We start from the raw sequence: 24,898 nt of genomic DNA, 5'->3' as shown, positions 1-24,898 counted from the left end.
AACTCCCTCTGCAGGTAATGTGGCCAGCTCAATGAAGTTCAATTGCCCCAGAACAGAGACTGCTGACTACAGATGTGTTTGAGTTAAAACTCATGAATTAAAGCTTACACAACTCTGGATACCAGACTGATTTATCTATCAGTGATGTTGCAGTGTCAGACCTTATTTGTCACTCTCAGCTCTGCAGCTGGCTGTAGTAGTATCAGTATGGTGTGTGAAAAGTTGCAATTGGACAATTTTCCATTTTAGTTGATAAGTGACAAGTAACATTTAAACAATACGAGTCTCACGCAATGACATCACCAGAAATGGAGTCTAACAGATTACTTGCATTGCTTCCCCCCACCCCCCGAAACCCCAACAACATTCTTGGGTTATCACAGAGCGTAAACTTGAATGGGCCAACCATGTAAAAACTGTGACTATGAGGGCTGGTCAGATGCTGTAGGTAAGTAACAGATCTCTAATTTTCCAAAGCCTTTTTAACATCTAAAAGGCAAAACCAAGTCTGCAAATCGTCACTCCCTATTTACAGATAAAGATCTATCTTTACTATAGAATAGCTTTATTTGTGACATGTACATCGAAACATGCAATGAAATGCATCATTTGCATCAAGTCAGGTCAGCAAGGATTGTGCTGGTGGTGGGGGGGGGGGTTAAACTGCAAGTGTTGTCATGATACCAGCACCAACATATCATACCCATAACTTACTCACCCTGATCCGTAGGAATTTGGAATGTGGGAGTAAGCCGGAACATTTGGAGGAAACATGCGGTCACAGGGAAAATGTACAAACTCAGGGGTGCCAGTCGAAACCCGACTGCTGAATGCTGGCGCTGTAAAGTGATTGTGCCATCCAGTATGCAGCTCCAATTACATTTAATGTGCTTGGGATCAACCTGTTCACAGTATGCCCCAAGAAGAGTACTCCATCTATATGTTTCAAAAAGTACCGATATCTCATTAAGCTAAGAAAGTTAGCTGTGCTTGACCTTTTTTTAAAAATATAGGATACACTTTGCACCCATGTGCTTAAAAGCCTCGATCTAGTGGCAGGGTGTTCCAAGTAAACCAGGCTGTGCTATGTGACATTAATACAAACACACATCATACACACACACACATGCATAAGTGTATGTCAGCACATAGGCGTGTGCACACATGCACGGGGTTAGTTCAGATGCCATTACCCATTTCCTCTGCCTTTCTTAAGGCAGTCCTTCCCCTTCCCCTTGATTCTTCTCAGTCCTGATTTTCCATGAGTCTCTTCTCTTTCAGTGTTCAAAGTTCAAAGTAAATTTATTATCAAAATACATATGTGTCACATATACTACCTTTAGATTCATCTTCTTGCAGGCATTTATCAGAAAAATAAAAGAAATACAATAGATTTTATGAAAACAAACTACATGTAGACAAAGATTGACAAATAAACCAATGTGCCAAAGAAGACAAATCGTGCAAATAAAAAAATAAATAATTTTCAGTACATTAGTTGTAGAGTCCTTGAAATTCTATGGGTTTTGGAATCAATTCAGAGTCAATAGGTTGTGGAATCAGTTCAGGGTTGAGGCGAATGAAGTTATTCACACCGGTTCAGGAGTCTGATGGTGGTATGGTAATAATTTTTCCTGAACATGGTGGTGTAGGATCTGCCCTGACCTTCTCCCACCCTCCCGCAGATCCCCACCCCCAGGCAGCAGATCCTCCCGCAGCCTTCTCATGTCTTGCAGTCTGAAGAACTAGACCCAAACCTGTGCATCCTCACTGAGTGGCATTTCCGCAACAACCAATTGGAATGATGTGTTGGCTAGTCAATGGCTGACAAACCCAATTACCATAACAACAGTTATGTCAACTCTCTGTCTGCCACAGAGAAAGTTATCAGCAGTATTCATGAACTAGTGGCTGCAGAGCTGATCCTCAAATCACAAATTGGATTCATCCATACACTGAAGGAACAGACAAAATCTTTGGCACAGTCATCTTCAAGAGAAATGCAGGGAGCATGATCAACTACTATATGCAGTCTATTGAACTCACAAAAGCCTTAGAATCTGTCAATTGAAAGGGGTAGTGGATAATCCTTCTCAAATTTGATAGCCTGCAAAGATCCACCTCCTGTTACACTGGCGGGGCATTGGGAACGAGGGTGGACCCAAATGCAAGACACATCTTGTGAGGTGACTTAGATTTAGTTTATTGTTCAATATCAGGAGAGCTAGGCAGGAGCAGGGGAAGCGAACTGAACAAGGACTGAGGACTATGACTAGGCTGGGACCAAGGGTTTAGGCTAGGACTCGGAATCGGCTCCCAGAACTAGAGGAGACATGAACAGGCTAGGGTATGGACTCCAAGCCTGAGACTGGGCAAGGACCCAGTACTTGGGTCTTGCCTCGGGCTCGGACCCCAGAACCAGGCATGGACATGACATGGGCTAGGGAGAGGAGAAACATGGGAACACAGAGCCTCAGTCTTGGGAGAGCAGGTACATGGAACCATGGACACATACACAGAACACAGAGCCGGGACCCCTCCTTGGGTACAGGACATAGGGCCGGGACTCATGACCCTCCGCGGGGCAATGGCAAGATGGCCTGACTTACCCCACAGAGGCGAGGACAGGACAAGAGAAGACACGACTCCCCGCGGGGCAACGGCAAGACGGCCGGACTTACCTCATGGAGGCGAGGACAAGACAAGACAAGACCAACACGAATGAACACCAGACAGTACCTATCTAGCTCCGGTGATGGAACTAGACCGAAGTGCAGGCGGGGGCTGCAGATGAGGGCTAGAGGTGAAAGGGGCAGAGAGGAATTCAGACAAGGGGGTAGGACAGGAATCACAGACCGCCAGGGCCAGGACTAGACTCAGAACTGGAAACTGCCAGGGCCAGGACTTGACATGGTACTTGAACGCTGCCAGGGCCAGGACATGGATGTGGTACTTGAACGCCGCCAGGGTCAGGACGTGGATGTGGTACTTGAACGCCGCCAGGGTCAGGACGTGGATGTGGTACTTGAACGCCGCTAGGGCCAGGACTTGGACGTGGTAGTTGAACGCTGCCGGAGCCAGGACGTGGACATGGTACTTGAACATCGCCGGAGCCAGGACGTGGACGTGGTACTTGAACGTCGCCGGAGCCAGGACGTGGACGTGGTACTTGGATGCCGCCGGAGCCAGGACGTGGATGTGATACTTGGATGCTGCCGGCGCCAGGACTTGGACGTGGTAGTTGAACGCTGCCAGAGCCAGGACGTGGACGTGGTACTTGGATGCCGCCGGAACCAGGACGTGGTGCTTGGAACCTTCGGGTAGTGCCGAGCTCTCGAATCGGCCTGGGAACAGTAGGCAGCGGTTCTTGATTCCCTCCGGCAGGTTAACTGACGGACCCACCTTGATGAGGAAACTTTGCAGGCTCGCTTCGGCGAGGTAACTGGACAAGGTTGCTCCGGTGAGGAAAGGCGAATTACCGGCACTCGCTTCGGGCGGAGACAAGGCTTGCTCAGTCCAGACGACGTTGGCACGCCGTGACTTTGCAAATGCTCCCGCCCCGAATGGCTGAAAGTCGGAGACTATAAACTACCGGTTCAGCCGAGTGTTAATTGCCTCTAATCACCAAAGTCGAGGGACACGGGAAAACAGGGAATCAACGGTCCGGATCGTAACATAAACAAGGTAAATTTAGAGGGACCCCGATCCGGACCATGACACCTCCAGTTTATGTCGGCTACATGAAATCTTAACTAGCAAGTTCTTAACAGAGTTAATCTCAGTGGTGTACTTCTCAATCTTTTCTCAAGCTTTCTTGTTTCAACCCTACACCTCACCTTCAATAATCGTAGACTGAAAAAGTACTAATCGGCAGTATAAATTGCAAACTTAACAACATATATCACCAGCACTACAAAACCAAGGTCAACCTAACTATAATCATTGAACTAATGGGAAAAGCACTTGTTTACCTCAGTAATGTGCTGTATCCCATGGCCCTTGCTCACAGAATTTCTATAGTTTGTGAAAAGGGAAAGGTCAGATATTCCTCCAAGTGGGTGCATGGGCCATCACAGGTGAAGAAGAGGCACAAGATTATGGATGGGTTGTTTGCCAATCCAGGACTGCGAAGGTTCCATTTGATGATGAGTACTTCAGAGAGAATGACATTTCTTTCAGATAATCTAAAGAAGACAGATAATCAAAAACAAAGTTCCCAAGTCATCACTGACGTATTCATTTGAACATGCAAGAAAATGGGCCTTATAATTAATATCTGCAAAGCATACATCCTCTGTCAATCTGACCCTGCTGCACAACATCATTGTTTGACAATAAATGTCCACAGTGAGACACTGGAAGGTGAGAAGATCTTCCCATATCTCAGCTGCCACCTTACAACACAGCAGGCCTTGATAATCATGAAGAAGCAAGAGACTGCAGATATTGGAATGTGGAGCAACAAACTATTCTGCTGCAGGATCTCTTTGGGTTGAGCAGCATCTGTGGCGGGTGTGGGGCGGGGGTGTGGAGTGGAACTGATGACATTTTGGGTTGACAATCTGCACTCAGAGCAGCTTGAAAATCCAGCTCTTAAATTCAAGACGAAGCTCGCAATCCACCAGGTAGCCCAAATGTATTCTTCAGAAGCATGGAATACCTCAAAAAGGCACCTCAGCCCACCAGAGTACCACCAATGTCTTCACAAAATCCTTCACTGGTAAGATGAGTAAACTGTCTTATGGGCCAGTATCACCAGCGCTGATACCTTAATTGAACTAGGGTTCACTAGGTCGGCCTCATTACTCACAAACCTAGCATTAGCTTCCCAAAGCAGCCACTCTGTACCAAGCTCTATCATGACAAGAGTTTACCTAATGGGCAGTAGAAATGATTTAACTGTATTGTCAAAGTCTCTTTGAAAAGGTATAACATCTCCATTGTCACCTCAGGATTGCTTAAATTGGAGAAGGAACATTTGGATGGTGTTGTGTGCCGAGAACCCACTCTCCAGGTCCACATAGAATCCCAGTATAAATGGTGGAAGGAGCCCACCACTTCTCACATTACCAGTCAGCCCCACCAGGCACTTTCTGCGTACCTTTGTCAGAGACTACAAACCTTATGATGGTCTCATCAATCATCGCAGAACCTACTGAACTAGGCAGGAAGCATGGCATCCACCATGCCATGGGATTGCCAAAGAAGAGGACTAAGACCCCATCAGTGACTCCTTCTCTGAATGGCACATTCTGCCTGAAGTGTACACTATCTACACGATGCACTGCAGCTGTTTGACATGTCTTTTTCATGTTCATTGGCTGCACATTCCACTTCAATTCCGACAACAGCCAAACCTGAAAACAGAGGAGTATGTCTTTTTTGCTGCATCAAAACAATGGAGCTCCCTAACTTTTATCAGAATGCTCTTGAAAATGGTGACCAGAAGAACAACTAGGGACAGGCATTAAGTATAAGGCTTCTCGGAAACATTACTATCTAAAACATAAAAAACATGGCAACAATGAAATAATCTTGGTGGATATTAGGTTTCCATTATTAATGTTGGTTTACAATGATAATGAACTGTACTGTTCTTTCCCTAGACACATTCAAGATTGAAGATTGAGGATTCAATATTCAAGATTCAAGATTATTTGATGTCAATTCCAGTACACAAGTGTAAAGGAGAAAAAAATAACTGATTCTCGGGATCCAATGCAGCACAAAAAAGGCAATAAGATAAAGAGCACAATACTTTAAGAAAACAGAATAAATATAAATACCCAAGATAGCTTATATATCTTGGTAACAATACCACTATCCTCCAGTACTGCTTAATTCTCCTTTTCCCAATCACTCAATTGCTGTCACTATCATCAAAATGCACAGTAAACATTCACAGCAACACACACAAAATGCTGGAGGAACTCGGCAGGCCAGGCAGCATCTGTGGAAAAGTGTACAGTCAACGTTTATACTTCAGGACACACTCACATGCTGAGCACTCCTCATCTGAAATTCCAAAATGCAAAAACTTCTGAAACCTGTTTCTTTTCAAATTGTGACATGATGTCAAAATGGAAAATTCCGCAAAGCACAGGGAAGGTTCCCAGGCAATGCGTAGTTCTCCACACATCACAGACAGTTCTGAGAAGTGACCTCACATAAATATGTAATGAACAGAAGTTAAAGAAAATTAGAAAAATGAAGCGAGAAATGAAGATCTTGGTATGTATTGAAAGAGTGGATTCATCATCACGGAGTTAACTGCATGTCGATCATGAAACAAGCAAAGATCTATCACAGCAAACTGAAAGTTGAAGGTAATTGTAAGTATTCAGCAGGCTGGTTGCAGAAATTTAAGAAAAGGTGCGGCATTAAATTTTTAGAGATTTAAAACATTTTAAAGATAAAGCATCTGCTGATCATGAAGCATTGATAAGTTTGCTGAGAATCTAAGACCTGAACAAGCTTACAATGCTGATTGTTTTTATACCTTACATAAAACCTAAAACACAAGTACTTTAACTTTTTAATCAAAACAGCATCTTTGGAGGGGACTGAAAGCATGACATTGTTTGATGTTGTTCGACAACTGATACAGGTATTCTGCCAAAGCTGTGTACAGTATCTAATAACTTTTACTGTTAAGTACATATGTGTGATGAACAAGTATAAGATAAAAAACACTTACTGGTCGCACATAAAATCTGAACCAGAAATGATGCCAATCCCAAGCTATCTCATTATATATTCCAAAATATGAAAGTCAGGAAAGCAGTTAAAAAGCAGGACCTCAAGGGTGGTAATCTTGGGACTGCTGCCTGTGCCATGAGACAGAGAGGGTAGGAACAGGAGGTTATGGCAGATGAATGCGTGGCTGAAGAATTGGTGCAGAAGGCAGGGGTTTAGATTTCTGGATCATTGGGATCTCTACTGGGGAAGGTCTGACCCGTACAAAAAGGACGGGCTGCACCTGAACTGGAAAGGGACCAATATCCTGGCGACAGGTTTGCTAGAGCTGTTGGGGAGGGTTTAAACTAGTTTGGCAGGGGGGTGGGAATCAGAATGTGAGTGCAGAGATTAGGGTAGAAGGACAAGGGCATGATGCTATGTGTTCTGAGTTGGTGAGGAAGGACAGGCAGCAGACAAAACATAAATGTAGCCAGTTAGAGGGGTTGAAATGTGTCTATTTCAACGCTAGGAGTATTAGGAATAAACGGGATGAACTTAGAGCATAGATCAGTACGTGGAACTACTGAAACTTGGCTGGAGGAAGGGCAGGATTGGCTGATGCAGGTACCGGGGTTTAGGTGTTTTAAAAGGAATAGGATGGGAGGTAGAAAAGGTGGGGGAGGAGTAGCGTTACTGGTCAGGGATAGTATCACAGCTATAGAAAGGGAGGAAGCTGCAGAGGGAGTGTCCACTGAGTCGGTGTGGGTGGAAGTCAGAAACAGGAAGGGATCAATCACTGTGCTGGGAGTAGTCTATAGGCCCCCAAATAGCCTTCAGGATACACCGAGGAGCAGATAAGCAGGAAGATTTTAGAATGGTGCAGGAAATACAGGGTTGTAGTTATGGGTGATTTCAACTTCCCTCATATTGACTGGCACCTCCTGACTGCAAGGGGGATAGATGGGGCTGAATTTGTCAGGTGTGTTCAAGAAGGATTCCTGACACAGTATGTGGACCAGCCGGCGAGAGGAGAGGCCATACTGGATCTAGTTCTGGGTAATGAACCTGGTCAGGTGGCAGACCTCTTGGTGGGGGAGCATTTTGGTGAGAGTGACCACAACTCCCTTAGCTTCAGCATAGCTATGGAAAAGGATAAAAACAGACAAAATGGGAAAGTGCTTAACTGGGGAAGGGCTAACTATGAAGGGATGAGGCAGAAACTAGCGAGAGTAAATTGGAAACAGATGTTCAAGGGTGAAAGCACAGAAGTAATGTGGAGGAAGTTTAGGGACCACTTGTGCTGGGTTCAGGATAGGTTTGTCCCACTGAGACAAGGAAAAATGGTAGGAAAAGGGAATCGTGGCTGACGAAACATCTGAGGCAACTTGTCAAGAGGAAGAAGGAAGCATATGTTAGATATAAGAAGCAGGAAGCAGGAGGGGCTCATGAGAAATGTAGGGTAACCAGGAAGGAGCTTAAGAAAGGACTTAGGAGAGCTCGAAGGGGGCATGAGAAGGCCTTGGCACGTAGGATTAAGGAGAACCCCAATGCGAAGAACAGAAGGATGACAAGAATGAAGGTGGGGCCGCTAAAGGATGAAGAAGGCAACATGTGCCTGGAGGCGGAGGAGTTTGGGGAGGTCCTAAGTGAATATTTTGCTTCAGTATTCACAAGTGAAAAGGATCTTGATCAGGGTGAGGTCGAAATAGAACAGGCCTATGAGCTGGACAATGTGGAGATTAAGGAAAAAGAACATCAAGATTGATAAATCCCTAGGGCCAGACATGATATACCCCAGGTTGCAGTGGGAAGTGAGAGAAGAGATCGCTGGAGCAGTATCTATGATCTTTGAATCCCCTTTGACTGCAGGGGTGGTGCCGGAGGACTGGAGAATGGCAAATGTTGTTCCCTTGTTTAAAAAAAGGTAATAGGGTGAATCCTGGGAACTATAGAAATGTGAGTCTTATGTCGGTGGTCTGCAAACTATTGGAAAGGATTCTTAAGAATAGGATCTATGAGCACTTGTACAGTCTACTCAAGGATAGTCAACATGGCTCTGTAAAGGGAAGGTCGTGCCTCACGAGCCTAATTGAGTTTTTTGAAGAGGTAACAAAAGAAATTGATGAGGGTAGGGTGGTGGATGTGGTCTACATGGATTTTAGCAAGGCATTTGACAAGGTCCCCCAGGAGAGACTCATCCAGAAAGTCATGAGGCATGGGATCAGTGGAACCTTGGCTGTTTGGATAAAAAATTGGCTTAAAGGAAGTGTTAGAGTGAGTATTTTTGGGTAGATGATTTGCTTACACTTAAATGACTTTGGCCACCAGACTTCTATTTGACAAAGTACTGTGGATTGAGTCCACAACAATGCGCTTCCTAAAAGGTTGTGAATACCAGATGCTTCTGGCGCTGTAGTTTGACCCGATGCTGTAGTTTCAGAGACAGTATTATCTATACATTATAAATATTAATTGTCTTCTATGTTAGCACGTAAAATACCAGATAAATGTATTGCGGATTCCTAAAGGCTGTGGATACCAACCCAGACATGTTGGTGTCGGAAGGAAATGATGGTGTGATATTTTGTATGTAGCTTCAATAGAAAACTAGGGGTGCCGTGCACAAGCCGGATTTGAGGGGACAGCTGTGAGAAGCACAGAGGAACATCTGGAATAACTTCTGAAATGCCTGCTTCACTGCCACTGCTACTGAGCGATCGAGAGTCTCCGGAGACAAAAGCCCCAAATCTTCAGCTTTGCGTATCGCCTGTTGCCGGGGCCGGGGTCAAAACGCTCAGCAGAGATGGTGCTTGGTGCTCGGTGTCAAATAGGTGGTCAGGGGCTCGGAGTTTTTTGGATGGACTCGGAGTCGGACTGTGATCCTATGCTTCCAGGATGCTGCATCGGCAAGTTGGCAGCGCTGGAGGCTTACCGTCTGCGTGAGGTGATGGGACTTCCGAGAGACTCTGAGATTTTTACTGTGCCATGGTCTGTTGTTATCAAATTACGTTATTGCTTTGCATTGTTGTAACTATATGTTATAATTATGTGGTTTTTGTTAGTTTTTAAGTCGGTTTGTCGTGTATTTTCGTGATATCATTCTGGAAAAACATTCTTATCATTTCTTAATGCATGCATTACTAAATGACAATAAAAGGAGACTGCATGTCCTCATAATTATATCATAATCATAAACATTGTCTATGCATTGTCTATAACTTTTTAAGTAGCGATTGCTTTTGTCTTTAGCATATAAATATTGAGCCCCCATTGGGCTAGCAGACCTTTCTACCGAAAACGTCTCCGTCCGTATGATGCCTGCTGTACCTTCTTGTGTGGAATAAAGAAGCTGCTTTGTATCTACCAGTGACTCCGTCTCTCCAGTGATTTCATCCACGCTACAACAGCAAGAAAGCAGAGGGTAGTAGTGGAAGTAAAGTATTCTGCCTGGAGGTCGGTGACTAGTGGAGTGCCACATGGATCTGTCCTGGGACCCCTGATCTTTGTGAATTTTATAAATAACCTAGATAAAGAGGCGGAAGGATGGGTGAGTAAGTTTGTGGACAACACGAAGATTGGAGGAGTTGTGGTTGTTGAAGGTTACAAGAGGATATAGACAGGATGCAGAGTTGGGCAGAAAAGTGGCAGATGGTGTTCAATCCGGATAAGTGTGAGGTGATGCATTTTGGAAGGACAAACCAGAAGGGTGGGTTAATGGTTGGTTACTTAAGAGTGTGGATGAACAGAGGGACCTTGGGGTTCAAATTCATACATCCCTTAAGGTCGCTGCACAGGTTAATAGGATAGTTAAGAAGGCCTATGGGACGCTAGGCTTCATTAATAGGAGGACTGAGTTCAAGAGTAGAGAGGTCATGTTGCAACTCTACAAATCTCTGGTGAGGCCACTCTTAGAGTATTGTGTTCAGTTCTGGTCACCTCATTATCGGAAGGATGTGGAAGCTATGGAGAGGGTGCAGAGGAGATTTACCAGGATGTTGCCTAGTTTGGAAAACAAGTCTTATGAGGCAAGTTTAGCAGAGCTGGGACTTTTCTCTTTGGTACGTAGAAGGATGAGAGGGGACTTGATAGAGGTCTACAAGATTATGAGAGGCATAGATAGGGTGGATAGCCAGTATCTGTTTCCCAGGGCGCGAATAGCAAACTCCAGAGGGCACATGTACAAAGTTAAGGGAGGGGAGTTTAGGGGAGACATCAGGGGTAAGTTTTTTTTACACAGAGGACTGTGGGTGCCTGGAATGACTTGCCAGGGATATTGGTGGAGGCTAAAACATTAGGGGTATTTAAGAGCCTCTTGGACAGGCACAGGGATGAAAGAAAAATAGAGGGTTATGGGGTAGTGTGGGTTTAGTACTTTTTTTTAAAGGAGTATAGGGTTCGGCACACCATCGAGGGCCGAAGGGCCTGTACTGTGCTGTAGTATTCTATTGTCTAATATCCAGTGTCTAGAATCAATGAAAGAAAGAATGAAAAGATCTAAAATCCAAAACACTTCCGGCCCCAAGCATTTAGGTTAAGGGGTGCTCAGTCTGTACAACAATGTTGACAACCACGTCTCACAACCTGAAACCTGTTGCATCTTATTTGTGGAACAATTTTGCATACCACTAAATATACTGAAGAAGGCATTATGGCTGATGAAAGACAACATCAATACCCTCTGTGGGAGACCAATCCACAAGATTAGAGCCCATGGGATTTAGGGCAAGTTGGCAAAATGGCAAATTGGACACACAATTGGCTTTTTAATTATAGAGCAGAAGGTGAAGGTAGGTGATTGTTTTAGTCATTGGAAGCCTGTGTCAAAGCCTCTGTCAAACTGAAAGGCCTAGACAGAGTGGATGTGGTTTCCTATGGTAGGGTAGTCTAGGAGTCAGAATCAGGTTTAATATCACTAACATATATCCTGAAATTTGTTGTTAACTAAATGACTGTGGTCCTGTTGAAAGTGAGCCTGGAAAACGTGGCAAACAAGGAGATGGCAAATTAATTATTTTGGATCAGTCTTCACCATAGAGAATACAAGTAACATTCCATAAATAGTTGTAAATCGCAAATTGGAAGGAAGGGAGGAACTCAGGAAAAGTACAATCACTAGAAAGTGGAACTAAGTAAATAGTTGGAGCTGTGGATTGACAAGTCTTTGGGTCTTGAACAATTCAATTCTATGACCTTAAAAGTCACTAAAATATATTGGCTTGTATTTACTGATTAAATTCTGAGTTTGCTGTCATTCTACCCTAGAGTTAATTCCAACAAACACAGTTAAATAGGGAATTCCAGAAGTTCCTGTGACATAGGTGTTAATTCTGAAACATGAACACCGTTTCTTATCCCACAGAAACTGACCAACATGCTAACAGTATCTAGCTTTTTCTGTTTTTTTTGTTTCAGATGCTGGGAAATCTTTAATTTTATGAATGAGAGCTTGTTCTACAGGAAAATGAAACTCTCAGTGTAATATCTGAATTCTGCTGTATAGTAAGGACTTTATTTTACAAAGCATTCCTTCTGAAAATGAAAATTCATGATCCTAAAGAACTAAATTAATATGCGTGAATTTTAATGTCCACAGAAAATTAATGTAAAAAACTATTGATTTAAAAATTATATTCCTTTATTTTGAACTGATGTTAATCAAAATAATTGCAAATGCTGGAGATCTGAAATGAAAACAGAAAATGTTAGAAAAACTCAGCAAGTCAAGTAGGAACTGTGGAAAGGGAAGAGTCAACATTTCTGGTCAAACTCCCTTTATCAGAACGTTCCACAGATGCTACCTGACCACTGAATTTTCCCAGAATTTTCTGTTCTTACTTGATTTTTGGCTGTCTGAAATTTCAACCTCATGTCTTCATTTAAACCTTTACTTTGCAGTCAAAGAACGACGAACAAAATATCAGTTCAAAGTTATTCTTCTACTTCCTTGCTTGCTATCCATGAGAATTCTTCGATGTGATTTAGTTGGTTCAACGATTTAAAGTTCAAAGTATATTTATTATCAAAGTACATATATGTCACCACATACAACCCTAAGATTGGTTTCCTTGTGGGCATACACAGAAAATCGAAAAACATAATAGAATCAATGAAAGACCACACCACAGGTTGGGTAAACAACCAATGTGCAAAAGACAACAAACTGTGCAAAGGTAAGAAAGGAAAAAAAGAAACAATAATAATAAATAATTATAGAAAATAGCAGATTGAATTTCATACAGACAAGTGTGAGGTGTTGCACTTTGGTTGAATCAGCCAGGGTAGGCCTGACACAGTGAATGGTAGGGCACTGAGTAATGTGATAGAACAAAAGGATCTGGGAATAGAGGTCCATAATTTGTTGAAAGTGGCATCATAGGTAGATAGGGTCATAAATAAAGCTTTTGCACTTTCACCTTTATAAATCAAAGTACTGTACTGAGAACAGGAGATGAGATGTGATGTTGAAGTTGTACAAGATTTTGGTGAGGACTAATTTGTATAATTGTGTGCAGTTTTGGCCACATACCTACAGGAAAGATGTAAACAAGGTTGAAAGATCACAGGGAAAATTTACAGGATGTTGCAGGGACTCAAGGACCTAAGTTATAAGAAAAGGTTAATAGGTTAAGATTTTATGCCCTGGATTGTAGAAGATTGAGGGGAGATTTCATAGAGTTATACAAAATTACAAGGGGCATAGATAGGCTAAATGCAAGCAGGTTTTTTCCACTTGTGGTTGGATGGGACTACAACTAGAAGTCATGGGTTAAGGGTGCAAGGTGAAAAGTTTAAGGGGAACCGGGGGGAACTTCTTTGCTCAGAGGGTGGTGAGAGTGCGGAACAAGCGGCCAGTGCAAGTGGTGCGTGCGGGTTTGATTTCAATACTTAAGAGAAATTTGGATAGGTAAGAGGAATAGATAGCGTGGACAGCCAGTGCCTCTTCCCCAGGGCACCACTGCTCAGTACAAGAGGACATGGCTTTAAGGTAAGGGATGGGAAATTCAAGGGGGATATCAGAGGAAGGTTTTTTGCAAAGAGAGTGGTTGGTGCGTGGAATGCACTGCCTGAGTCAGTGGTGGAGGCAGATACACTAGTGAAATTTGAGACGACTAGACGGTATATGGAGGAATTTAAGGTGGGAGGCAGGGTTTATGGATCAGCATAACATTGTGGGCCGAAGGGCCTGTACTGTGCTGTACTATTCTATGTTTTATGTTCTATGTACATGGATGGGAGTGGCATGGATGGCTATGGTCTGGGTGCATATTGATGGGATTAATGGTTCAGTATGGATTAGATAGGCCAAAGAGCTTATTTCAGTGCTGTAGTGTTCTGTGACTCAGAACAGGGAAGTTCTTGTTACTAAAATAGCTACACCACTGTGGAATGTTTTCTTGCAATTCAATTGCAAAGGACATTGCTTCACCATTGAATTACAAAATGTAAACCAATACTATGTCTGAAATTAAATATGAGATATGCAACATAATTTGTTCTACTTTATATTAAATCAAGGTAGAATTAAACAAAAGATTCATGACCCATTCTAATAGTCATTGTCATAGTCATACTTTATTGATCCCGAGGGAAATTTGGTGTTGTTACAGTTGCACCAACCAAGAACAGAGTACAAATATAGCAACATAAAACCATAAATAATTAAATAATGGTATGTAAATTATGCCAGGAAATAAGTCCAGGACCAGCCTATTGGCTCAGGGTGTCTGACCCTCCAAGGGAGGAGTTGTAAAGTTTGATGGCCACAGGCAGGAATGACTTCCTATGATGCTCTGTGCTGCATCTGTGTGGAATGAGTCTCTGGCTGAATGTACTCCTGTGCCCAACCAGTACATTATGTAGTGAATGGGAGACATTGTCCAAGATGGCATGCAACTTGGACAGCATCCTCTTTTCAGACGCCACCGTCAGAGAGTCCAGTTCCATCTCCACAACATCACTGGCCTTACGAATGAGTTTGTTGATTCTGTTGGTGTCTGCTACCCTCAGCCTGCTGCCCCAGCACACAACAGCAAACATGATAGCACTGGCCACCACAGACTCGTAGAACATCCTCAGCATCGTCCGGCAGATGTTAAAGGACCTCAGTGTCCTCAGGAAATAGAGATGGCTCTGACCCTTCTTGTAGACAGCCTCAGTGTTCTTTGACCAGTCCAGTTTATCCAGTCCAGTAATACTGTTTTATGCTAGTTAACATATGAAGTCCTCAAAACATTATGTTCTCAAAAATGATGACTGGCATCGTAGCTGTATGGGGTATTTGATGGTTTCATTCTATCCATTGTACTGCACAGTCTGCTTCAGATATTGTATAACCAACTTGGTCTGGGCATTTCACAACACATTTGTATGAACAATTTACTTTTGACTTGTAGGAAAAAATTTAAAATATATGATATTGTATGATCTGAATTAGATGTACTGTGCATAAGTGTATAATGGTATATCAACATTTAATAATAAATGCAAAATTGTTTCTAAGCAACAATTTACTTCTTCTCACTTCTGCACCTCTACTTCTTTAAGTATGGGAAGATTTGGCATGACATCTAAAATTCTGACAAACATCTATAGATGTGTGGTAGAGACTCACAGCCTGGTATGGAAACATAAACGCCCCTGAATGAAAAAGCCTGCAAAAAATAGTGGATACAGCCTTGTCCATCATGGGTAAAGCTCTTCTCACCATTGAGCACATCTACACTAAGCTTTGTCACAGGAAAGCAGCGTCTGTTATCAGGGACCTCCACCACCCAGGTCATGCTCTCCTCTAACTACTGCCATCAGGACAAGGGTACAGGATCCTCAAGGCTCACACCATCAGGGTCAGGTACTGTGATTACCCCTCAACCATCATGCTATTAATCCAGAAATGTTAAGTTCATAACTTCACTTGCCCATTCCTGAAATGTTCCACAACCTACGGATTCACTTTCACAGAATCTTCAACTCATGGTCTTGATATTTAGTGCTTATTTATTATTATTATTATTACTGCTTTTTTCTTTCTTTTTGCATTTACACAGTTTGTTTTCTTTTGCACATTAGTTATCTGCCCTGTTGTGTGGTCCTTCTTGATTCTATTATGGTTATTAGATTTATTGAGTATGCCCACAAGAAATTGAATTTCAGGTTTGTATATGGTTTATACAATATTATATGTCATTTTTATATGCAAAAGATCAAAGGTAACTGCCGGACAATTCTATAGTCCAAAGTATCCACAACGCTTCCTTTAAATTCCATAAAATTTTCAAACATTTAGATCTTCACACCAACAAGCCAGACACCCAAAATGAATATTAATCACCTCTCTCTCTGAGCTGCGTTCTTGCATATGCAGACATACTGGTGTGCTTCCTGGTTTGCAATCAGTCCCATTATGCAGCTCCAAGTACACCATTGTCTGAGCTGCATTTTAAATTCAACCTACAATCCACATTCGGATCTGAAGACTAGTTGCTGTTGAAACTAATATTTACTATTTTCCATAACTCCAGAATATGCCCTAACATGTACTTCAATAATAAATTTACTTCGAACTTTGAACTTTTTAGAACTAAAACCTTTGCTGATTGTAGGATGTTTTAGGTTTAATAAGCTGAATCAAAAGGCAAGGGAGCTCATTTCTGATACATGGCTGAATTGAAGAAACAAGTTAACCATTGTCAGTTCAGCAATGGCCTTAATGATGCACTGAGAGATTGCTTAGCGTGTGGCATCTTACAAGAAAACATTCAAGAACAGCTCCTGTTTGAAACAAAACTCACATTTTAAAGAGCAGTTGAAATCGCTGTATCAATGGAAACAGCAGGCAGAGATGGAATTGAATTGTATTCAAGAATGAAAGTGAGTGTGAACAAAATTGCAATATCTAAACAGAAACCTGACTGGCTAAACAAACTGTGTTACTGTTGTGGCAGGTGCTCAGATATATCAGACCAATGCAAGTTAAAAGGCAAAACTTGCAGGAAGTACAAAAAAGTAGGGCACATTCAAAGAGCATATTGGGCAGACAAAAATAAATGGACTGTACAGGGAAGAGAAAATGATAAAAAGGAGCAGTTTCAAAAGGAGCACTAATATGCATGCTGCTGATGAAAAATCTGGTAATGATGAGAGTGACTCAGGACTGAGTAGTGTTGAGATTTACAATGTGAGAACTTGCATAGACAAGCAATATGGCTTATGCCAGAAGTGAACAGCAAATTAATTAGAATGGAATTGGACATTGTCTCAGCTACTGGCAGACCAATTGAATAATTACTTTCGTTCTGTCTTCACTAAGGAGGACATAAATAATCTTCCAGAAATAGTAAGGGACAGAGGGTCCAGTGAGATGGAGGAACTGAGCAAAATACATGTTAGTAGGGAAGTGGTGTTAGGTAAATTGAAGGGATTGAAGGCAGATAAATCCCCAGGGCCAGATGGTCTGCATCCTAGAGTGCTTAAGGAAGTAGACCAAGAAATAGTGGATGCATTAGTGATAATTTTTCAAAACTCATTAGATTCTGGACTAGTTCCTGAGGATTGGAGGGTGGCTAATGTAACTCCACTTTTTAAAAAAGGAGGGAGAGAGAAACCAGGGAATTATAGACCGGTTAGCCTAACGTCGGTGGTGGGGAAACTGCTGGAGTCAGTTATCAAGGATGTGATAACAGCACATTTGGAAAGCGGTGAAATGATCGGACAAAGTCAGCACGGATTTGTGAAAGGAAAATCATGTCTGACGAATCTCATAGAATTTTTTGAGTATGTAACTAGTAGAGTGGATAGGGGAGAACCAGTGGATGTGGCATATTTGGATTTTCAAAAGGCTTTTGACAAGGTCCCACACAGGAGATTAGTGTGCAAACTTAAAGCACACGGTATTGGGGGTAAGGTATTGGTGTGGGTGGAGAATTGGTTAGCAGACAGGAAGCAAAGAGTGGGAATAAACGGGACCTTTTCAGAATGGCAGGCGGTGACTAGTGGGGTACCGCAAGGCTCAGTGCTGGGACCCCAGTTGTTTACAATATATATTAATGACTTGGATGACTGAATTAAATGCAGCATCTCCAAGTTTGCGGATGACACGAAGCTGGGTGGCAGTGTTAGCTGTGAGGAGGATGCTAAGAGGATGCAGGGTGACTTGGATAGGTTGGGTGAGTGGGCAAATTCATGGTAGATGCAATTTAATGTGGATAAATGTGAAGTTATCCACTTTGGTGGCAAAAATAGGAAAACAGATTATTATCTGAATGGTGGCCGATTAGGAAAAGGGGAGGTGCAACGAGACCTGGGTGTCATTATACACCAGTCATTGAAAGTGGGCATGCAGGTACAGCAGGCGGTGAAAAAGGCGAATGGTATGCTGGCATTTATAGCGAGAGGATTCGAGTACAGGAGCAGGGAGGTACTACTGCAGTTGTACAAGGCCTTGGTGAGACCACACCTGGAGTATTGTGTGCAGTTTTGGTCCCCTAATCTGAGGAAAGACATCATTGCCATAGAGGGAGTATAAAGAAGGTCACCAGATTGATTCCTGGGATGGCAGGACTTTCATATGAAGAAAGACTGGATGAACTGGGCTTGTACTCGTTGGAATTTAGAAGATTGAAGGGGGATCTGATTGAAACGTATAAGATCCTAAAGGGATTGGACAGGCTAGATGCAGGAAGATTGTTCCCGATGTTGAGGAAGTCCAGAACGAGGGGCCACAGTTTGAGGATAGAGGGGAAGCCTTTTAGGACCGAGATTAGGAAAAACTTCTTCACACAGAGAGTGGTGAATCTGTGGAATTCTCTGCCACAGGGAACAGTTGAGGCCAGTTCATTGGCTATATTTAAGAGGGAGTTAGATATGGCCCTTGTGGCTACGGGGGTCAGGGGGTATGGAGGGAAGGCTGGGGCGGGGTTCTGAGTTTGATGATCAGCCATGATCATAATAAATGGCGGTGCAGGCTCGAAGGGCCGAATGGCCTACTCCTGCACCTATTTTCTATGTTTCTATGTTTCGATGTTTACTTCTGTCATTCCACAAAATGAGTTTAAATGGCATTTCAAAGATACTGAACTGAAGACTGCAGTTATTCAACTAGGAATTTATACTGGAGAAAATATGTCCTGTGGGAACGACATGCTTAACAGTAAAGTACAACAATCAACAACCAACATTGAGCTTGCATGTGATAAAAACAGGAAGGCCAGCATTGTTCAGCAGAGACAACTGCAACTTGATGGAAGATCCATCTACCATTTGCTTGTCAAATCCCCTGCAATAGAGTCAAATGAAAGCGAGTTAAGAAAGGTACTGGATGACGCCACAGCAGTGTTCAAGGATGGTGTTGGAAATCTCAAACACATTAAAGGTAAAATAGTGTTAAATGAAAATACCACACCCAAGTTTTACAAAAGGTGTCCAGCTCCTTATACCATCCATGATAAAATAGCCATTGAGCTAGATTATATGGGGCTGAAGGAATTATTTCCAAGGTTGAGTGGAGTCCGTGGGCAATAGGAGTGGTCCCAGAAGCCAAGAAGAATGGGTCTCTCAGTTCTGTGATGATCTTAAGGTCACCATCAATCCAGTATTGAAAGCAGATAAGTAACCTCAGACTAGAATAGAGGATATCCTTGCAACCCTTTCTGAGGGACACACTTTAGCAAAGTAGAATTAGCTGAGACCTACCTACCATGGAGATGGAAAAAGATTTTGAAGTATTTCTCATCATGAACACTCACAAACGGCTTCAGTACTATAATAGGCTTATTTTAGAGTAGCATCTGCAGCTGCACTCTGGCAGAAAACTATGGACCAGGCACTGTAAAGCTGCTCAAGCACTTAATGTTACCTGAATGACTTCATTGTTACCAGTGAGGATGACAAGGAACATCTCCAAAATACCAAAACGGTGTAAAAAGATCAGAAGATTATGGGCTCAGAGCATGAAGCAACAAGTGTGAATTCTTTAAACCAAGCATCACTTACTATGGTTACACCATTGACACACAAGTTTTAACAAGTGTGCCGAGAAAATTCAAGCAGTGGTGAATGTCCCAAGGCCACAGAATGTGCAACAGTTAGGTCCTATTTAGGATTTGTCAATTACTAAACCAGGTTCTTGCCTAACCTGGCCACTATTTTCCACCCCTTGTTCTCATTACTACAAATTGGGAAGAAATGGCAATGGACAAAACAGTGTGAAATGGCTTTCTCAAAGACAAAGGATATGGTGATATCAGATATGGTACTCACACATTATGATCCATTCTGCTTTTGGTATAAGTGCAGTCATGTCACATGTTATAAGTGATAGAAATGAACACACCACGGCCTTTGAATTATGTTCCCTTACTACCATTGCAGAGATAGATTATGCACTGATTGAGAGAGAGGTCTGGAGTCTGGTTTGGTATGTAAAACTTTTCAGCCAGTACTTGTATGGGAGAGAGTTTACCTCATTACTGGTCATCAACCACTAGTGTCCATTTGCAACCCACGGAAGGATGTTCCACTAACAGCCACGGATACAGAGATGGGCTCTGTTTCTTGGAGGATGCATTTACAAAAGTGAAGTCAAGAGGACAACTAATCATGTAAATGCTGATAGATTGTCCCATTTACCCTTGGAAAAGGAAATACCTGAAACATTTACAAAAGAGGATACTCCCTTTGACATTTTCTCCCTAATGCAAATCAAAAGTCTCCCCGTTAAGGCAGAGATAATCCAAAGGGAATCTAGAAAATACCCCACACTGTCTCAGGTCTACATAGCCAGCCAAAATGGCTGGAATGTGCAGCAGAAATTCTAGTTCTCTTATTTTTTCTAGCACCAGAATGAACTTGTCTTTGAAAGAGATTGCCTTATGTGGGGATTGAGAGTTATTGTACCATCCAAGCTCAGAGCTAAATGTTGGAAGAGTTACATACCATCCATCGAGACATGGTCAAGATGAAAGAATTGGCACAAAGCTTTGTCTGGTGGTCTGGGATAGATCAGCAGATCGAGCAGCTCGCCATGTACTGTTCGGGATGCCAACATGTCCAGAAGATGCCAAGAGCAGCACCTCTCCATTCCCAGGAAATGGCCTGCATTGGCCTTGCAGAGGATTCATGTAGATTTTGCCGGACCACTCATGGGCATATATTTCTTGTTAGTAGTGGATGCAGCTACAAAGTGGCCAGAAGTGTTTCTAATAGCCTCCACTACAGCTTTGTATACTGTTGATGTGTTACGAAGCCTCTTCTTAAGCATTGAGTTCAAGAACACATAGTCAGTGACAATGGACCACAGTTGGCCACGCGACAGTGAGAGTAGGAATGCGATGAGGTGGAGGATAAATGCGTGGCTGAGGGATTGGAGCAGGGGGCAGGGATTCAAGTTTTTGGATCATTGGGACCTCTTTTGGCGCAGACGTGACCTGTATAAAAAGGACGGGTTACACTTGAATCCTAGGGGGACCAATATCCTGGCAGGGAGATTAGCGGGGGCTACTGAGGTGACTTTAAACTAGAATGGTTGGGGGGTGGGAATCAAATTAAAGAGGCTAGGCGTGAGGAGGTTAGTTCACAACAGAGGGATGGGAACCAGTGCAGAGAGACAGAGGGGTGTAGAGTGAGCGTAGAAGCAAAAAGTACAAAGGAGAAAAGTAAAAGTGGCAGGCCGACAAATCCAGGGCAACCATTAAAAAGGGCCACTTTTCAACATAATTGTACAAGGGCTAAGAGAGTTGTAAAAGAGCGCCTGAAGGCTTTATGTGTCAATGCAAGGAGCATTCGTAATAAGGTGGATGAATTGAAAGTGCAGATTGTTATTAATGATTATGATATAGTTGGGATCACAGAGACATGGCTCCAGGGTGACCAGGGATGGGAGCTCAACGTTCAGAGATATTCAATATTCAGGAGGGATAGACATGAAGGAAGGGGAGGTGGGGTGGCGTTGCTGGTTAAAGAAGAGATTAACGCAATAGAAAGGAAGGACATAAGCCGGGAAGATGTGGAATCGATATGGGTAGAGCTGCGTAACACTAAGGGGCAGAAGACGCTGGTGGGAGTTGTGTATAGGCCACCTAACAGTAGTAGTGAGGTCGGAGATGGTATTAAACAGGAAATTAGAAATGTGTGCAATAAAGGAACAGCAGTTATAATGGGTGACTTCAATCTACATGTAGACTGGGTGAACCAAATTGGTAAAGGTACTGAGGAAGAGGATTTCTTGGAATGTATGCGGGATGGTTTTTTGAACCAACATGTCGAGGAACCAACTAGAGAGCCGGCTATTCTGGATTGGGTTTTGAGCAATGAGGAAGGGTTAATTAGCGATCTTGTCGTGAGAGGCCCCTTGGGTAAGAGTGACCATAATATGGTGGAATTCTTCATTAAGATGGAGAGTGACATAGTTAATTCAGAAACAAAGGTTTTGAACTTAAAGAGGGGTAACTTTGAAGGTATGAGACGTGAATTAGCTAAGATAGACTGGCAAATGACACTTAAAGGATTGACGGTGGATATGCAATGGCAAGCATTTAAAGGTTGCATGGATGAACTACAACAATTGTTCATCCCAGTTTGGCAAAAGAATAAACCAGGGAAGGTAGTGCACCCGTGCTGACAAGAGAAATTAGGGATAGTATCAATTCCAAAGAAGTAGCATACAAATTAGCCAGAGAAAGTGGCTCACCTGAGGACTGGGAGAAATTCAGAGTTCAGCAGAGGAGGACAAAGGGCTTAATTAGGAAGGGGAAAAAAGATTATGAGAGAAAACTGGCGGGGAACATAAAAACGGACTGTAAAAGCTTTTATAGATATGTAAAAAGGAAAAGACTGGTAAAGACAAATGTAGGTCCCCTGCAGACAGAAACAGGTGAATTGATTATGGGGAGCAAGGACATGGCAGACCAATTGAATAATTACTTTGGTTCTGTCTTCACTAAGGAGGACATAAATAATCTTCCAGAAATAGTAAGGGACAGAGGGTCCAGTGAGATGGAGGAACTGAGTGAAATACATGTTAGTAGGGAAGTGGTGTTAGGTAAATTGAAGGGATTGAAGGCAGATAAATCCCCAGGGCCAGATGGTCTGCATCCTAGAGTGCTTAAGGAAGTAGACCAAGAAATAGTGGATGCATTAGTGTTAATTTTTCAAAACTCGTTAGATTCTGGACTAGTTCCTGAGGATTGGAGGGTGGCTAATGTAACCCCACTTTTTAAAAAAGGAGGGAGAGAGAAACCGGGAATTATAGACCGGTTAGCCTAACGTCGGTGGTGGGGAAACTGCTGGAGTCAGTTATCAAGGATGTGATAACAGCACATTTGGAAAGCGGTGAAATGATCGGACAAAGTCAGCACGGATTTGTGAAAGGAAAATCATGTCTGACGAATCTCATAGAATTTTTTGAGTATGTAACTAGTAGAGTGGATAGGGGAGAACCAGTGGATGTGGTATATTTGGATTTTCAAAAGGCTTTTGACAAGGTCCCACATAGGAGATTAGTGTGCAAACTTAAAGCACACGGTATTGGGGGTAAGGTATTGGTGTGGGTGGAGAATTGGTTAGCAGACAGGAAGCAAAGAGTGGGAATAAACGGGACCTTTTCAGAATGGCAGGCGGTGACTAGTGGGGTACCGCAAGGCTCAGTGCTGGGACCCCAGTTGTTTACAATATATATTAATGACTTGGATGAGGGAATTAAATACAGCATCTCCAAGTTTGCGGATGACACGAAGCTGGGTGGCAGTGTTAGCAGTGAGGAGGATGCTAAGAGGATGCAGGGTGACTTGGATAGGTTGGGTGAGTGGGCAAACTCATGGCAGATGCAATTTAATGTGGATAAATGTGAAGTTATCCACTTTGGTGGCAAAAATAGGAAAACAGATTATTATCTGAATGGTGGCCGATTAGGAAAAGGGGAGGTGCAACGAGACCTGGGTGTCATTATACACCAGTCATTGAAAGTGGGCATGCAGGTACAGCAGGCGGTGAAAAAGGCGAATGGTATGCTGGCATTTATAGCGAGAGGATTCGAGTCCAGGAGCAGGGAGGTACTACTGCAGTTGTACAAGGCCTTGGTGAGACCACACCTGGAGTATTGTGTGCAGTTTTGGTCCCCTAATCTGAGGAAAGACATCATTGCCATAGAGGGAGTACAAAGAAGGTTCACCAGATTGATTCCTGGGATGGCAGGACTTTCATATGAAGAAAGACTGGATGAACTGGGCTTGTACTCGTTGGAATTTAGAAGATTGAGGGGGGATCTGATTGAAACGTATAAGATCCTAAAGGGATTGGACAGGCTAGATGCAGGAAGATTGTTCCCGATGTTGGGGAAGTCCAGAACAAGGGCTCACAGTTTGAGGATAGAGGGGAAGCCTTTTAGGACCGAGATTAGGAAAAACTTCTTCACACAGAGAGTGGTGAATCTGTGGAATTCTCTGCCACAGCAAACTGTTGAGGCCAGTTCATTGGCTATGTTTAAGAGGGAGTTAGATATGGCCCTTGTGGCTACAGGGGTCAGGGGGTATGGAGGGAAGGCTGGGGCGGGGTTCTGAGTTGGATGATCAGCCATGATCATAATAAATGGCGGTGCAGGCTCCAAGGGCCGAATGGCCTACTCCTGCACCTATTTTCTATGTTTCTATTATTCTATGTTTGTTGTGGAACTATTTAAGTCTTTCCTGAAAATGAATGGAATAAAACAAATTACACCTGCACCGTACCACTCAGCTGCAAGTGGCTTGGGGGAAAGGCTTGTCTAGAGTCTAAAGAACACACTGTGAGCTATGTCAGCACACTGCACTAATGCTGAACAGAAGTTCATCGGTTTCCTCCTTGCATATCGCTATGCAGCACACTCCACAACCAACAACTCACCACCTATGCAAGTTGCTGGGTCATTCCTTGTGCTCACACTTGGATCTGCTCAAACTGAATCTCTAAAGAAGCATACAGGACAAACAGCTGAGGCAAATTGAGGACGCGTCAAACATGAAGGTTCGATGTCTCACTCCTGGACAAGCAGACCTGGTGAGAGATTATGGAGTTGATCAAGTATGGATACGTGGAAAGATTAAGCAGAGGAATGGATCACTCTCCTACACTCTCCTATCAGATTGCGTCTGATATCATCTGCAGATGACACATTGATCAGTTGAGGAGAGGAGAGTCAATTGTTAAAAAAGAAAGGTGTCTCAAGCTGGCAGAAACACTTCCTGAAGTCCCA

This window comes from Mobula hypostoma, chromosome 1, assembly GCF_963921235.1.
Source record: "Mobula hypostoma chromosome 1, sMobHyp1.1, whole genome shotgun sequence".
In the NCBI taxonomy this organism is placed as follows: Eukaryota; Metazoa; Chordata; class Chondrichthyes; order Myliobatiformes; family Myliobatidae; genus Mobula; species Mobula hypostoma.
This window is presented reverse-complemented; position numbering follows the sequence as displayed.